Below are 16640 nucleotides of genomic sequence, written 5' to 3'. Positions count from 1 at the left end.
CCACATCGCTTGAATCACAGAGTAACAGAATCACCAAGGTTGGAAAAGAACTCTAAGATCATCCAGTCCAACCATCCACATATCACCAATATTTCCCACTAAACCATGTCCCCCGGTACAACATCTAAACACCTCCACCTCAGTGGGCAGCCCATTCCAGTACCTGATCACTCTTTCAGAGAAGTATTTCCTAACATCCAATCTGAATCTCCCCTGGCACAACTTGAGGCCATTCCCTCTAGACCTATCACTAGTTACATGGGAGAAGAGGCCGACTCCCACCTCACCACAACCTCCATTCAGGTAGTTGTAGAGAGTGATAAGGTCTTCCATGAGCCTCCTCTTCTGCAGACTAAATAATCCCAGCTCCCTCAACTGCTCCTCATAAGGCTTGTGCTACAGATCTCTCACCAGCAATACCAAGGATTGCAGCATACAGTACAATAAAATAAAAAAGATAAAAGACTTATCTGAAATGAGCCATGTTTATCATCATTTTTCCTAGTTTGGTATAAGAAGAAGGACATAAGTTTCGTAGATTTAAGGTAAATGACTGAACCACAACTGTTGGGTATTCAGAGTGAAAAATAACTTTCTCTTTTCGTTTCTTTTGAAAAAAAGATCAGATGACCACTAGAGCTGTGAACCTTATATTTACTGAATGCTGTAGTAGGATTTGTTTGTCTTGAGGTTATTGTTTGCTTGCTCTACATTTTGTTCCCTAATTGTGCCTATCTTCCCCCAGAGGAGTAACTGAGCTAGGTGGAGTGCTCTGAAAAGAGGCTGGGAAATTCCACAGTTCTGATCTGCTCAAGGCAATGTAGGCTGCAAGGTGGGTTGGGTAGGAGAGTTGCAGCAAAGGCTTGGAAACTGAGTCCATATAGATGGCATCAGAGAAGAGCTAGAAAACAGATGTCATGGTGCACAGTTTGCTGCTGCTAAGAAAGCTGTTGAGTTGGCTGGACACAAGGACCTTCCTGAAATGTTTTGCTGTTGATAAGCCCTTTAGCTCTGTTCCTTTCTTGTACTACTTTGAAATTTCAAATTTGGAAGGTTCTATTGCCTGTTTTGTTAAAATTGTTTTTTTTATTTAAGATATCTTTCAGTCTTTAAAAGTTTCCTAGGAGTATTCTGTGATGTGAAGATCTAGGCAGATCTACTTTAAAGCTGCGGTCACCTAGTGGGTCTGGTTAGAATCAGATTTAGTAACTGTTTAGTAACTGTCTACTTACTTTACCCATATCTTACAATACCCACTATTATCAGCGTATTCCCATGCACGTCTTGGATATGTCATGCTTGACAACTAAGTTACAGCTGAGGCTCCAAACTAAGTGGCAGGCTGCTTAAAATTTACCTCTTGCCATTCTGAGACTAAGTTCCTGCAAGGATGTAGCACAGGGCCTCAGAAAAGAAAACGCTGCAATTAAGTTGTTGGTTTTTTTTTCTCTTTCTACTTTGTATAAGCATCAACATAACATTCCTAAAGCTGTGTTCTTCATTACTGTGCACTTGTGCAAAATCTGTACTTAGATCATGTTCATGTTAAGACGAGTATCATTTAACTCACTTTGCAGTGACATGAATGATGACAAAATAGCAGGCACTGACAAATCAGTTCTATAAATAGGTTTCCTAGGAATCTTAAATTGTCTGAGTTTTTCCATTATAAACTTAAAAAAAAAAAAAAAGAAAAAAAAAGAAAAAAAAAGTTTTGTAACTTTTTCATTCTTTTATCCCCATAGTTTTCTAACAATATCTCTTCTGTGAACTTGTTTTCTGTCAATCTCTACGAGGTGAACTTATGGAAATTTTTTAATAAAATATTGCCAGAAGGTCTGTTTTTTGTTTAGAACAAATAAAACTTACATCTAAAAGCCCTGAGGAATACTGCAGATGAAAGGGTAAATTCCATTTCTGGGACATGCTGTTTCTGATATTAACTTCGTTTCATTACAACAGTTGAGGAAATTATTAAAGAGTTTGACATAAATACATGTTACTGAGTTAAAGCAGAGCAAAATACTTTTTAAAATAGCATAATAAAGAAATATCATGTCCCAAGTAGAACTGAATTGATGAAGACCATGACGTCTTTTAGTGTAACTCCACTGAAACAAACACATTCAGTGAGCTGGTTTTGTTTTCCTATTGTTCTATGTATTTTACAACCAGAAATCATCACTACAACTCTGACAGTCTGATCTATTACCAAAGACAAGCATGTAGAGCCTCATTTCAGCATTAAATTCAGTTGAAGTTTGTCATATCTATTAGAAAAAATAACAACATTGATGCACGCATAGATTGTGCAATAAAGGAAAATCCACCTTAACACTAAGTCATTTGGATGATTCCTTACATAAACTTTTTAAAAATGAGCCCATTACTATATTTGTCTAACTAGCTTTAAGGCAGATCTTGCAGCTCAGCTTTATTTATACTAGATTAAAATATCAAGAGCTATCTAAATCCAGAAAGATGACCCTGGGCTAACACTCCTCGAATCACCATTTAAAGATGTTTTGGAAAAAATATAACAGTAATGATCAATGTCCTAAATATTTCAAAGCAGATATGAATCTTCAAATTATAACTTTGGATCACCTTTACTGTTCCTTCAAAACCACACTCTGATAAGGAGGATAGCATGTTCCTAGGAAAGAATGTAAGACAGACTGGGTAAGCTTTACTGTATGAGGCCAGTGATGTCCTTTACTGTGTGAGGCCACTGAAGATGACCTTGCAAAGCCTCTGTCCTGTCCAAGGACATCTTCAGTTATATTTCCATGGCTTAAAAAAAAAAAAAATCAATTAAAAAAAAAAACAGGTGGACATGCTATGAACTGGCCACAGATTTGGCACAGTTTCCTCATTTTTGTATTGTTTCTTTGGCCTTTTCCCTCATTTCTCTTCCTTCTTGTTCTTTTTGTTCTTTCATATGATTGAGATTTTTGAATTATTTTCTTTTCAACAACAGATATGGAAAATGATATTTTTTTCATTTTTATATCATGAGTACGAGGTAGGTGGAAACAAAAGATAATTTCTTAGGCACCTCAGCAGGCCATTAAACACGAAATGAAATGTTTATCTGAATCCTCAGTGGACAAGCTTACTGAAACACATAATTAATCTGTATCTTCTGTTGAATCTAAAGTAACAGTCACTGCGTGTATTGCCTGAGTGTTACTGAATATTCCAGACATTTTTTTCTGTTTTAAACTACAATTTCAAAGAGAGTTGAAACAAAGAGTATCTAATTAACAAATCTTCACAGGAGAAAGAAACTTATTGTGAAAATGGATGACTACGGAGCAGGACTTTGATATTTACCAAAACCAGAGCTCAGTGTTACATTAGCACATTTTTGCACAGTGTACTTCTCTACTGAAGTACACAAGTCTTATGTGCTCTTATGGGCCCATTCCCCCTGGCAGTAGGATTTAAATCCAAAATCCATTAAATCCAGTGGTACTCTGTTATTTACTTCACTGAGTCCTGGATCAAATTTATACAGAAAGCAGAGCAAAAGGCTTCTGAATTTCTTGCAACACTTGCATTACAAAAGCATTTCTATCTGTAGTACAAAGACACCCCAAAGGGCCAGATGTGATTTGCAGTTTCTAATTATTTGTTCTAAGAGAGCTCTATATCTCCTTTTTTATATGTGTGTAATCTTCTCCTGAGAGCAGTCCCAACATGAGCAACACTCTCCTTATTCATAACACTTCAGAAATGTGCTGGGCTATTGCCCCTTCCACCTCTGCATCCTCAGGGCACTGCTTGTCTCAAATTGTACTCCTGAGTGAATCTGGCCCTGAGCACTATGTTAACAATATATTAGCTACGATCCACATGTTATAACTCAAACAATCCCACTGTGCCCCTGGGCTTGCAGCTAAGCACTTTGCCATCAGAAGCACTCCTTCCATTAGTGATGGAGCTTGGAGTGTTGGTTTTTTGTTGGTTTGTTGGTTATTTTTTTATTTCTCTTTTCTTATGGTATGCAGCTCTGTCTTTCTTCTTTTCTTTTTCAGCTTCTGGTATCCTTAAGCTATGAAAAGATACAGATTTGCTTTTTTATGTAGTAAGGCTGCTGCTTTCAATGAATAGTTTGCAGTATACGGGGAAAAAAGAAAAAACAGAGTCACAAAGTGCCCCTTAGTGAAGCTTTCTTTGGTCAGCTGCCACACAGATATTATATTTCCAGTATCTCTTTTTCTCTTTGTCCTCAGAGTCTGTGCACTTTGAAAACTGCTGTTACTTTATATTTGATCTCGCAGAATTAGGAAGATGGAATACAGTAAGAATGCACACAACTGCTAATGATGGCTTGCCTACACATTCAAAGCATTTTATTACTTTTTTTTAACCAGATGCTTCCAGCATGTTTTGAAAACATTAATTAATTACCCATTCTGGGAGTCTCATATACATTACAGTCTAAATTATATAGCTGAGGAAACTGAGGTTCACCCACTATTTGCAGAGGCTGGGTACCCATCAGTCCCAGTGAATTGGAACTACAAGCATTAAGTACCTGCAAATACCTTCCCACAAAGCTACCCATAAAGAGCACTGCAGATCTGGAAATAACTGAAGTCCTGATTCCCAGCCCCAGAACTCATCAGATCATTGATTTTCCCACAATTAAAGAAAATTAAATGGATGGATTCAAACAGCATAAAGTTTCAGACATCTTCAGTTACTGACAATGGCCAAATCAATTATTGTTAACAGGTGCTTTAATATAGAATAACTAAAGTTTATCATCACAGACTGTAAAGCTTTTTGCTCCGAAAATAATGCCTTCTATTTATTTCTATGGAAACTACAACAGATACAAGGAGCACAATAGCACTGTTTGACAGAGCACATTCTCAGCTACAAAGCACTATTTCTTATAGTCACTATCATTAGCTTTGCATTTTTGCCAGAAATGAACTAGACCCTGCATGCTGTGCTCATAAAAATCTGCACCAATAGAGGTGACACACTGTCACAGCTGCAGAAATGTACCACCCACCACCTCACTGTGCTCACATCCACTGGTTGGTCTCCATAAACATTCAGCAAATGTCACTCAATGTCAATGGGTGCCCTTTTTTCTGCATGGAGGAATTCAATTACACTCCTTTGCTTCACACACACTTCCATGTCAGACACCATTCTGTCAAACTGCCCCTCTGCTGCCATCTGTCACACAGCAGCAACATGTAATGGAATATTGGTGGGAAGGTTCAACTTCTACTGCCATACCACCAACATCCACCTCTGATGAGGTGGGCCAACATACTAAAATAGAGGGCATTACTTTCAGAGCAGTCCTCATATTAGAAGAAACATCAAGAGACCGCCATTCATTCTAAGAAGAAGTATAAAGGAAAAGATAAAAAAAAAAAATCTGTATGGTCCAATTTTTAAAAAAATAAATAAATAAATGTTTTTTTCTAACCTCTTTCTCACAATAATATTCTATGTTGGTGGCAAAATGCATATTCAGTAAGTTCCATGGTATTTCAAGAGAGGGGAATTTCTAAGCAAGTTTCTCCTTTTTAAGGCTAGACAGGGCTACACTGGCCTTAGTTTCATTAATGTTTTAAGAAACAAGTAAAAAGTGGAACAAAACCCCTCCTCACCACCCTAGCAGCCTTAGTCCCATCTGTGCTGCATTTCTTCAGGAGGCCACTGTGGTTTCTGAAAGCCACATCTGTGCATCTCAAGCCCAACCAGCTCTAAGGCTGGGAAAATCACTGAGGGATTTTAGGCATCTTCTCAAAGTCCTCTCAGAAATGGTGGCCTCCCCAGGCTGATTCCATATGCATGACCCCAATTTCACTCACAACTGAAATCCCTCTTTCAGGGCTGATGGAAACTGAGGGCAAGGCAGTGTTGGTGTGTGAAGTGTGCTGATCATCCACCTGTCAGGTGAAGATCGCAAATGATAGATAATAGCACAGGCAACTCTCTGATACACACTGGAGGGACCTCTCCATGTAATCTTACAAAACAGGAAGATGAATATGCTGGAATAAAGCCTGGAGTTTTTGCTGTTCAGATCTGTGAAAGAACCTTATCTGTGGGGAACACAACATCCTTTTCTGCTCTTTTTCACTGTGTGGTGATTTTACACAGATTTTCAGGCAGAGAACACTGAAGCTACCAAGTTAACCCAGGGAGGAAAAAAAAAGAAAACATACATTGGTCTGTGTGCATACATTTTAGATCAGAGGGTGGAGCATTTTTGTATATTTATTCATTCAATGGATGGAAGTGATTCCAGTTTTTGAGTAAAAAATTGCCTTCCTTTTTAGTCTGGCAGTAGAACACAAGAAAAGAAAATCACCATCGAAGAGGTACTGGGACACACAATTTCTACAAACCCAGGTTTGTAGAAAGTAACCCTTGTTACTTTGCTAGAACTGTAAAAAAAGCAGCAAACGGGATTTGAATATAGATGTTCATATGATTATAGGCATGCAATTTGTTTGAAATCTGAAGCCTTTATAGTATGTAAGATTTCATGGAAAATATGGTTTAAATGCATTTTCACACTTTCAGTGTGCTCCTCCTATAGTAGGCTAAAACTGTCTCTTTAGACAGCTGGAGTTTTTATTTGGCACTCTTTTCCTTCCACACTATCCTTTCTATCCTAGCCTGTTTACTGCTTTTGTAATAAAGACAATGTCAATAGAGAGGTTCTGTAGCACTTTTTTCCTCCTCAAGCAGAAAAATTTGTGATTTCACCAAGGGATGAACTATGGTAAACTTTCTCACTACTCTATGCGTGGGGAGAAGGAGTGGGAGGGTTGTACAGAGTGGCAACTTTTATTAAAAGCCAAATTGTGAATTAAAATGAATTCTTGTGTCATGGAGAATTTTAGTTCAATTTTGTTCTTTGTTTTGAAGTCCAGAAATCCCTCGAGCCACCTATTTTCTTCTTTACGTTATGAACTTCTTAGGCTAGATAGCATGAGATCTACACCTTGCACAGCACTGAGCACGCTGCCAGTTTTAAGCAAATAATAAATAATAACATAAAATGTTATGCACGATGAAACAGTTTCCTGGCTCTAAATTGGAACTGGCAACATTTCAAAGGTCTGGAGGTTCTGTCTGGATAAATGTGTTGAGTCAAAACAAAACTCCAGAGATTTACTTTTAAGAAAATCCATCATCCCAGAATGTTTCAAACCCAACTGTGAAATCCAGACTTCAGGATATAATAGCTGGATATGAACTATTTCCAAATTTTCATTGCCTCAGAATTTGGACAGTTAAAAAGAATGCTCGAGCTGATGTCAGTGACACAAGAACATTTTCTATCACGTTTATAAAATGTAAAAGTGTTTAGCCTTGGTAATATATATTTAGTTGTTAGTTGCTTTTACTGTGAAAGCTCACTGAATAGTTGTAAAAATAAATAAACAGATAAACAGAAAATTAAGCAGATTTTTCTATTTTCTCTAGTCTCTGATTCAGAGACAAAACCTGTGGCTGCTCCCTGGAAAATAACCAGGTAAATATGACTAGAAAACAAAAGAAACAAGCAAAAAAAAGACCGCATGTGATGCACTTAATCACCTTCATTTTTGTCTAAGTAAGTGCATGCAAAGTATGATTCTTAAAATGTACTCAGGTTCCATACATGTGCTTTCTCTGGTTGTGATACTGTCTTGAAATATCCCAGACATCTACTGTTATCTCACTAGACATACAATATTAGCATTGGTATGGGAGAACAGGTATTCCCTGCCAAACTTTGCACCAAAACTCAAATGTAACCCTGAATTTTAGTTTGTTATTTTTTTCAGAAACTTCTAAATCGTGGTTGTCATGGTCGCCTTATACTCTTTTTTGAAGCCAACAAAGGTTTGCCTACTATGGCCTCTAGACTTGATAAAACCGTCTCTTTTTGATTATTAACCATCTTCTGACTGATGTAACATTATTTTATAAAATTCTCTGCTTCGTTCTGACAGGAACTAACTTTGTTTCTAACCAAACATTCCCCCTGATGTTTAAAGTGAAACATTGACATCATCTCCATATTCACTGCATTCTAATGAGACTATAACATAATACATAATCCCTCAAAAATATCCTAAATTCTACACATCTGTCAGTGGCAGACTTTCTTGGAATCTCGTTTGTTAAATAGCATTAACCAAAGAGGTATCCTTTAACCTACAATTGCTATCATTAATCTAATTTCTTATTTGCATTATGTTATTGATGAAAAGTTATAACACATTTTCCCCTTTTCAGATTCAGTCTGTTGTCCATGCTGAATGTTCTGGATGAGATCATTTTCATTTCTGAAATATAGCAGCAAAAATACAGTTAACTTAAACTGACAGGTATCTTAATGAAAAACTACAGAGAGAAAGGAAAATCCAGAAAATCATTAGAGAGTGTTACTGTCCCAATTCGTTGTCTGAATAATTTTAAATAGTCAGCATAAGCTGTAACTAAAATAAAAAATGCAAAATTGCACTTCACTTAACAGTAAATTTAGGAAACTGCATAAAACCTAGATGCTGTCCAGAACGAATTTTTCTGAGATTTGGAAAACTTAATTTGACAAAGGTCCTTTGAAAATCACAGCCTGAGCTACATCAATTTACACGTGAATAAGTGAAAGGGATGTGTATGCCCATGCAAAGGTTAATAATGAGGTGATTTTATATCCCAGATAAATGTTTTTTCTTCTGGCCTATATTGGATAGATACCAGGAACATATGACACTTAGATTTTCTCCTGCACTGAGGATCAAAGTAAAACCAAAACACAGTTCTAATCATGCTCTCAGTTATCAGGACTCCTTTCCACAGTATAACCCATTCAAACACATCACAAAATCACTTCACATCACTTTTTGGACTCTTTCCCATTGCTTTTTGAAACAACACATTTCCATTTTACTTTACTTTTAAAACAACACGTTATTCTTGACTATATATCTGATGTTCGTGTCATCAGTTCTCAGTTTCTACCACTCTGGTCTACAATGGCACCTCAGCTATGCTCTTCTAAATTGAAATCCTGGCATTCTAACCAAAAGAAGTTTCTTGTTAACAAAGCAGCATTAGTATCTTAGAACACATGCCAATCATTAAGAACAAATGCAAAGCAAATAGATGCCTCTTGGTTTTGCCTACTTCCACTACAGCATAACTATCTGAGTAGCAAATACTTTTTAGAGGACTGAGATCCCCAATAAACACAAGAGAGACAAAAAACTTTTGCTAAGTCAGCATTTAATTATTGGCTTGAAATAAAAATCCACATTCCCCATCAAAGATCTATGGCTGGAGAGTTGGGTTAGAGCGACCAATTGGTTACCTTCCGAGAGCATGACATTTACAATTGGCACTTCCCATATTTCTACTTAGCTCCAAATACCATGCAGAAAAGAGCAAAAGGCCTTGCCATGGCACAGGTTGTATAACAGAGGCAGAGTTGACTCAGGTGCTTTGAGGACCACAAAATAGCTCTGGCACCTGCAGTGAGAAAGCCCCTGAGTCCAAATAATTTTGTAATCAGTAAGAAAAACACCCTCAGGTATCCTTAAGGCAATCCCATTAGGTAATCCAAAGTTTTACTGAGCACAGAACGTAGACAAGTTATATAAAAACATACTCTAATTCCCTGCTGACTCATTAACATGTTAAATTAGCCTAGTTGTTCATAAATCTGTGGGAAATTTGTTCAAGGAGTAGGGAGAGTAGGATCACAGAATCACAGAATTGTAGGTGCTGGAAGGGACCTCTAGAGATCATCAAGTCCAACCCCTCTGCAAAGCAGGTTCCCTAGACCAGGTTGCACAGGTCCAGGAGGATCTTGAACATCTCCAGAGGAGACTCCACAACCTCTTTGGGCAGCCTGTTCCAGTGCTACGTCACTCTTACTGTGAGGAAGTTCTTATGCACATTTGTGCAGAACTTTCTATGCTTCAGTTTGTGGCCATTTCCCCTTGTTCTATCGCCACACACCACTGAAAAGAGTCTGGCCTCATCCCTTTGCCTCCCGCACCTTAGATATTTATAAACATTAATCAAATCCCCTCTGAGTCTTTTTTTCTCAAGGCTGAACAGACCCAGGTCACTCTGCCTTTCCTCATAAGAAAGGTGCTCCAGGCCCTTTATCATCTTTGTGGCCCTCTGCTGGACTCTCTCCAGGAGAGAGGTACTTTTTCTGTACCGGGGAGCCCAGAACTGGACACAGTACTCCAGGTGAGGCCTGACCAGAGCAGAGTAGAGGGGGAGGATCACCTCCTTTGACCTGCTGGCCATGCTTTTTTTTAATGCACCCCAGGATGCCACTGGCCTTCTTGGCCACCTGGGCACACTGCTGGCTCATGGCCAACCTGTCATCCACCAGGATGCCCAGGTCCCTCTCTGCAAAGCTCCTTTCCAGCAGGTCATCCCCCAGCCTATACTGGTGCAAGCGGTTATTCCTCCCTAGGTGCAAGACTCTACACTTGCTCTTGTTAAACCTCATCTGGTTCCTCCCTACCCAACTCTCCAGCCTGTCCAGGTATCAGTGAATGACAGCACAGCCTTCTGGTGTGTCAGCCATTCCTCCCAGCTTCGTATCATCAGCAGACTTGCTGAAGGTGGACACCATTCCCTCATCAAGGTTACTGATGAAGATGTTGAACAAGACTGGACCCAGCACCGACCCCTGAGGAACACCACTAAATACAGGCCTCCAACTGGACTCTGTGCCACCAATCACAACCCTCTGAGCTTGGCCAGTCAGCCAGTTCCCAACACACCTCACCATCCTCTCATCTATTCCATACTTCCTCAGCTTTGTTATAAAGATGTTGCAGGAGACAGTGTCAAATGCCTTGCTGAAATCAAGGTAGACTACATCCACTGCTCTTCTCTCATCCACCCAGCCAGTGGTGACATCATTAGAAGGCTACCAGATTGGTCAAGCATGACCTCCCCCTGATGAACCCATGCTGACTATTCCTGATAACCTTCTTCTCTTCCAATTGCCTGGAGATGGCATCCAGAACAAGCTGTTCCATCACCTTTCCAGGGACGGAGGTGATGCTGACTGGCCTGTAGTTTCCCAGATCCTCCTTCTGGCCCTTTTTGAAGACTGGAGTGACACTGGCTATCCTCCCATTCTCCAAGACCTCTCAAAGATGATAGAGAGTGGTTCAGCAATCACATCTGCCAGTTACCTCAACACGTGGATGCATCCCATCAGTGCCTATGGATTTATGCACACTGATGTTGCCTAGACATTCTCGAACCATTGCCGCCCTCACCAAAGGGGAGCCTTCCATTCCCCAGACTCTCTCACTTACCCTCCAGGGTCCACGATTCCCGAGGGGGAGTCTTTGCAGTGAAGACAGAAGCAAAGAAGGCATTCAGTATCTCCACCTTCTTGGCATCCCCTGTTACCAGAACACCCCCATCATTTAGTAGGGGACCCACATTTTCCCTAGTCTTCCTTTTACTGTTGACATACTTAAAAAACCCTTTCTTATTATCCTTTATCTCTTCTGCCAGATTCAATTCCAGGTTGGCTTTAGCCTTCCTCACGGCATCCCTGCAGGCCCTGACAGCATTCCTATACTCTTCCCAAGTGGTCAGACCTTTTTTCCACATTTCATGGACCTTCTTCCACCCTTTGAATTTATGCATGAGCTCCTTGTTCATCCACACAGGTCTCCTGTCACCCTTCCCCACTTTTTTACTCATAAGGATGCACCAATCTTGAGCTTGGAAGAAGCTCTGTTTAAATGCTGACCAGTTCTCACAGGCCTCCTAACCTTCTAACACCCTAGCCCACGGGATAGGACAAAAAATATATACCTGTTCTATGAGAAAGAATAAGATAAAAAGAAAATCTGCATGCATTTGAGGCCTAACTATTGCTCTAAGTTGTTCTGTACTTCACTAACCCAGGCAATAGAAATTAGAAGTAACAATGAAAATCTCAGCTTCTTCTACATATTTAGTGGCTACTGATGGCTCCTGGGAGAACATGCCTTTCCTCATAAAGCCTCTCTAATGACACCAGGCAGATGAGACTGGAATGACTGCAGCCTGCACAAAGGAAAAAATCTCCTTTCCCCATTTTCCCTCTTTTGTGTAGCCATGCAGAACCAAAAGGCAGAAAAGAGCACTTGAATGCATTATTTTGTCGGATACAAGAATAGGAAAGTTCTGAGTAAACACAAAGAAAATTCCAAAGCTTGGTGTCATTAAGAGGCCCGGCTTCCCCACTCCATGTGTCTGTATATCATTTCCCTTTGCTACAAAGACTAAAGGCAGTACTGTGACTGTGAGGGTAGGAAACTGGAACAGTCACATTACTGGGCAATTGTTAGCTGCAGAAGAGCTTTGTTAGAGAGGCAACAGACTTCACGGAAGAAAGCTCCCAGTGCTTTTAAGAGTTTCCCTGTTGGCTAACACCATCAGGTTCATAGAACTCTGTTTGGGTTTTTTTTTAATAGGAATTGTATTTATATGCAGAAAGAAGGAAGGTTTTAGAGTGCAGGATAAAGGTGTGTTTATTTTGTGCCTGATTTCTACCTTACAAAGGACTTTGTGTTACTTGTGTAGTCAGACAATAGTCTGGAAGGTAATAGAAAACCCCTGAATAGAAGGAAAAAGAATGGCATTATAACACGATGACAAGCAACGATTCAAGTGAAATACAAAGGAAGTACTGTGAAGGCCTGGTCGGTAACCTTGACAAAGTTTTACATCATCTATATTTGATTCAGTTTCATGATTTATCTGTCCTCTGAAACAAAATGGATTCAGTAATGTTACTCTGAAAAAGGAAGCGTGTAAGAAAAAGGAAGAGGTGGGGGGGGAGGTCCGAACTCAGTGGTAAGACTTGCCTTTCCTTTTGTCTCTTTCGTTAGTACATAGTGCACCCTACAAAAGTATTGACTATGCCTCTGGAATTGCTATTTTGAAGATAGAAATGTGATCACGTAAGACTTAAGGTTCACATTGAGTCTATTAATTCTGGTTCAAAACCACCTAGATATTGGGGCACAAGTTCACTTTTAAAAAAATCACAGCCTCCTCCCCAGCTCCCCACCCCAGAAAATCCCACAAAATGCTTTAGCATAATTTAATACAGTTTTTTTGCATATGCTCATTGCATTGATAATGGAGGTACAAATATAATGTGTCATCACTTCTGTGCATGCATTGATTGGAAGCACAGGTGGTCAGCTAGAACAGATGATGGAGAACTGTGCAATAAAGCAAAATCAAGTTCAGTTAGAAATCCAAAGGGATTTTTATTCCTTATAGAGATTGCTACAGCTCTGACTGTTGCACTTTCTAAAACACTTGATTCTAATATTATTATTCTTTTGCTGGACTGTGCAGATTAATGATAATAAACAGTGCAAGAAGGGAGAACAAATTTACCCCAGAATGCCCATGAGAAAGGAAGCTGACACTGTGTGTGTAGAGAATCTGTGATTTTCAGCCTGTTGAAGTCTGACATTATTTCTGCTAGACTTACAGTTTTCTGAATTGAATTCTGGAAGTCAGTTTGGCAATGAATCGGGGATGAAAAAGTTGGTTCTGGACCAAAATCAACTTCTAGATCAATTAAATACATTATGTAACACAGTCGGGATTTCATTCAATCTACTATAAATATGAATATCTAAAGAGTTCCTCTCAGAACTGGGATCTCAAAAGCTATTGGCCAATCAAGTTAACCACAGTTAAAGAGATGAAACAAAAGCCCTGTTTTCTTGGTTTCTTAGTTCAAGGAGCAATTCCTAGGTAATGTTGCAAACAGGTCTCATATAATGCTGCCTGTTATGTGACTCCTGACCTTCATTCGTAGCTGCCCTGCCCTGACACATTTTCCAGAATGAGCAGAAACCTTTGTCCCATACTTCTTTCATATTTCAAGTCTCTGCAGGAGTGATGAGCAGACCTTTCATTTGTCTTGTTCATGGAAAAGTACTGTTTTCTTTGACTTATGCCTGTGGCTGACTGCAAATTTTTTTTTGCGCTTCAGTGACTGTCCAGTCTAAATCTGTTGAGTACTTCAAGCTTAAAATAAACCCGTGGCAGGCCATGTGGCTTGGGATTCCTATATTCAGTCCATAGAATCAAACCTTTCTTGTAAAGATAAGATTTGCTCAAAAATCAGAAATTATGATTCTTGTACCCTTCCACTATTAAAAAAAAAAAAAAACTGCATGCAGATGTTAGCATATTCCTATCTGGAAATATCGTACTTGGGCAGTGCATCTAAAACATGTGAGGTTTTTCACTGCAAAATCTTGTGAAGAAAGGAAAAACTTGGAAATTGATACCTATGGCTTTTTTTTTTTTTTTCATCTCAAAGGAACATCTTACAATTCTTAGTCCCTGACTTTATACTTCAAAGCAGAAGACCCTCTGGAGCACAATACAAATGCTTTTTGCCTATATCTGAGTTTTCTTCATGAAGATCAGAGCACAGAAAGAGAGGCTTTGGTCTTGTTCCACCATGAAGCTGGTCCTCATCCAGACATACAGTCTTGGCTTATCTATGTACACAAACATTAAATGTAAGGGAAATCCAGTGACAATATCCTATCTGAATCTAGTACCAGATGATTTTGAAGGAAGATTAATTCATTCTTTACCCTAAAGGTTGCTTTTCAGCTCTTTCATGTTACCTATTCCAACTTCTAAGATGACTTGATTTGGAACTACCCAAGAAAGCTCATGAATTAATCTCAAAAAAAGATTCATGAGAGGCTAACAAGGCAGAACATGATTTCCAAATGAAACACAGAAGTTTCAACAGGCTAAATCAAAGTTCAAATTTGGCAGCTACTGAGGCTGACATGCTCTTTTATTCACCAAGACTCAAAAGTTTTAGGCAGCAAAGAATGAAGGTCAGCAGTCACATAACAGACAGCATTAATTTCTGCAGTTAGACTACAGTGAAATTTTTTTTTTTAAATATACAGTAGTGTGGTTATTTCCCAAGTTTCATTCCAAGAGTCTTGAGACTTGTCCACTGAAGCACACTGCTTCAATGGCTGAAGATATTACTGGACCCCACTGCTTTCTCCTATGTCTCCTTGCTTGTGATTGCTAAAGGCAAAATACTTGCCCACAGCTCAGCCACTCTGTTTGGTAGTTTTCAAATAAATTGACCTTTGCAGGTATCTTAAGCTTGTGCGTGAATGGCAGCAGCTGAGACCACAGCATGATCTTGCTCCTGCTTAAGGGTATAACACTGAGAAGATGTGCAAGAAAATCAGCTGAGACAACAGCAGTTGAAACCACTAGAGCAAGACAAAGAATGAAGGTGGAAGAGCACTGCACAGAGAGCTATGGTGGCATAAGAAAATAACACCAATCCCCAGATGTGTACTGCCATTGCTCTGCAAACATACTGGAGGACTTGCCTGTGCGAGACCTCTTAAATGACTTCAGCTTCAGTGGACAATTTAATATTTACACTGTTTATGCTTCAAAGTATGTTGCAACTCAAATAGCTTAGGGACTGCTTGTGCAGAAACCTTAACAGAACTGAGAGAAAAAACTAGCCATGAAAAGGAGGAAGTTCTGCAAAAGAATTTCTATCCACATAGTACCTCATAAGGAAACCTCATAAGGAATAAACTTGGATAGAATCAAAGATATGCTGGCAGTAGCTTCTACGGACATGAAGCACTGCAGATTTCAAGTATTTCTGGTCATCAATCAGTTTATTAGAATAAGAACTACTTTAAAGAGAATCCTTGTAACAAACAGAATATTGAAAATGCAAAATAACTGTTCCGAAAAGGAAGAAATGAATTTTCAATCACTTTCGTTGTTGTTGTTGTTATTATTCCTGACAAAGTGGTTGAGTTTGCTTGATGGCTGATATACGCCTGCAATAATTTAGTCTGGGAGGATCCTCTGGAGCAGACCCACACTCAGAGCAGGGCCAAATTTGGTATTGGATCTAACCTGAAAATTAGACCAGGTTGTTTACCTGCTATAAATGACTAAACAAAGTGAACAGAGGAGGAAAAAAAAAAGCATCTATTTTCTAAGAGACAGCTTTCTAGCTTCCTTATCCTTCATACATAAATAACTACTCACTGTGCACCTCTTTTTATTTCACAGGAATACTTCAGCAGAGTGAAGAGACCAGACTTCATTCGCTTGTTATTAGTAAGGGCTTGACCTTTGAAAAGAAGAGTCCTGGAAGAACGAGGCTGGTAGATCAATGTGCACCGCCCATCCTAACTTTAAATCCCAGGGAACCCAAGGCACCTTCCCATGAGGTAATTGCAGCATGCTGCTCTGCCTGGGACAGATCTTGGGAAGCGTCTCTCACAGCATGGCTACAGCACTTCGTCTTGGGATGACTCACTCCTGCTAGTCAAACTGAGCTAAAAAGATGGCTTCTTTAGCATTTAATTAAAGGCATTAAATTAAACATGCATATATAAATGTTTTAAATAAAGAAAACAGTTGTGTACCACAGAGAGAAGCAAGAAGGGACCTGCCTCAGCAACTCTAAGCTTCTCAGGCTGCTTTTGTGCTGCTTTCTCTGAGATCACTATGCAAATGGAAACTCTTGTTCTGTGTTGTCAGTGCTGACTTCCTCTTTATGCTTTTGGTTATGAGGTCAA

The sequence above is a fragment of the Numida meleagris genome, chromosome 2 (assembly GCF_002078875.1).
Source record: "Numida meleagris isolate 19003 breed g44 Domestic line chromosome 2, NumMel1.0, whole genome shotgun sequence".
Taxonomy (NCBI): Eukaryota; Metazoa; Chordata; class Aves; order Galliformes; family Numididae; genus Numida; species Numida meleagris.
This window is presented reverse-complemented; position numbering follows the sequence as displayed.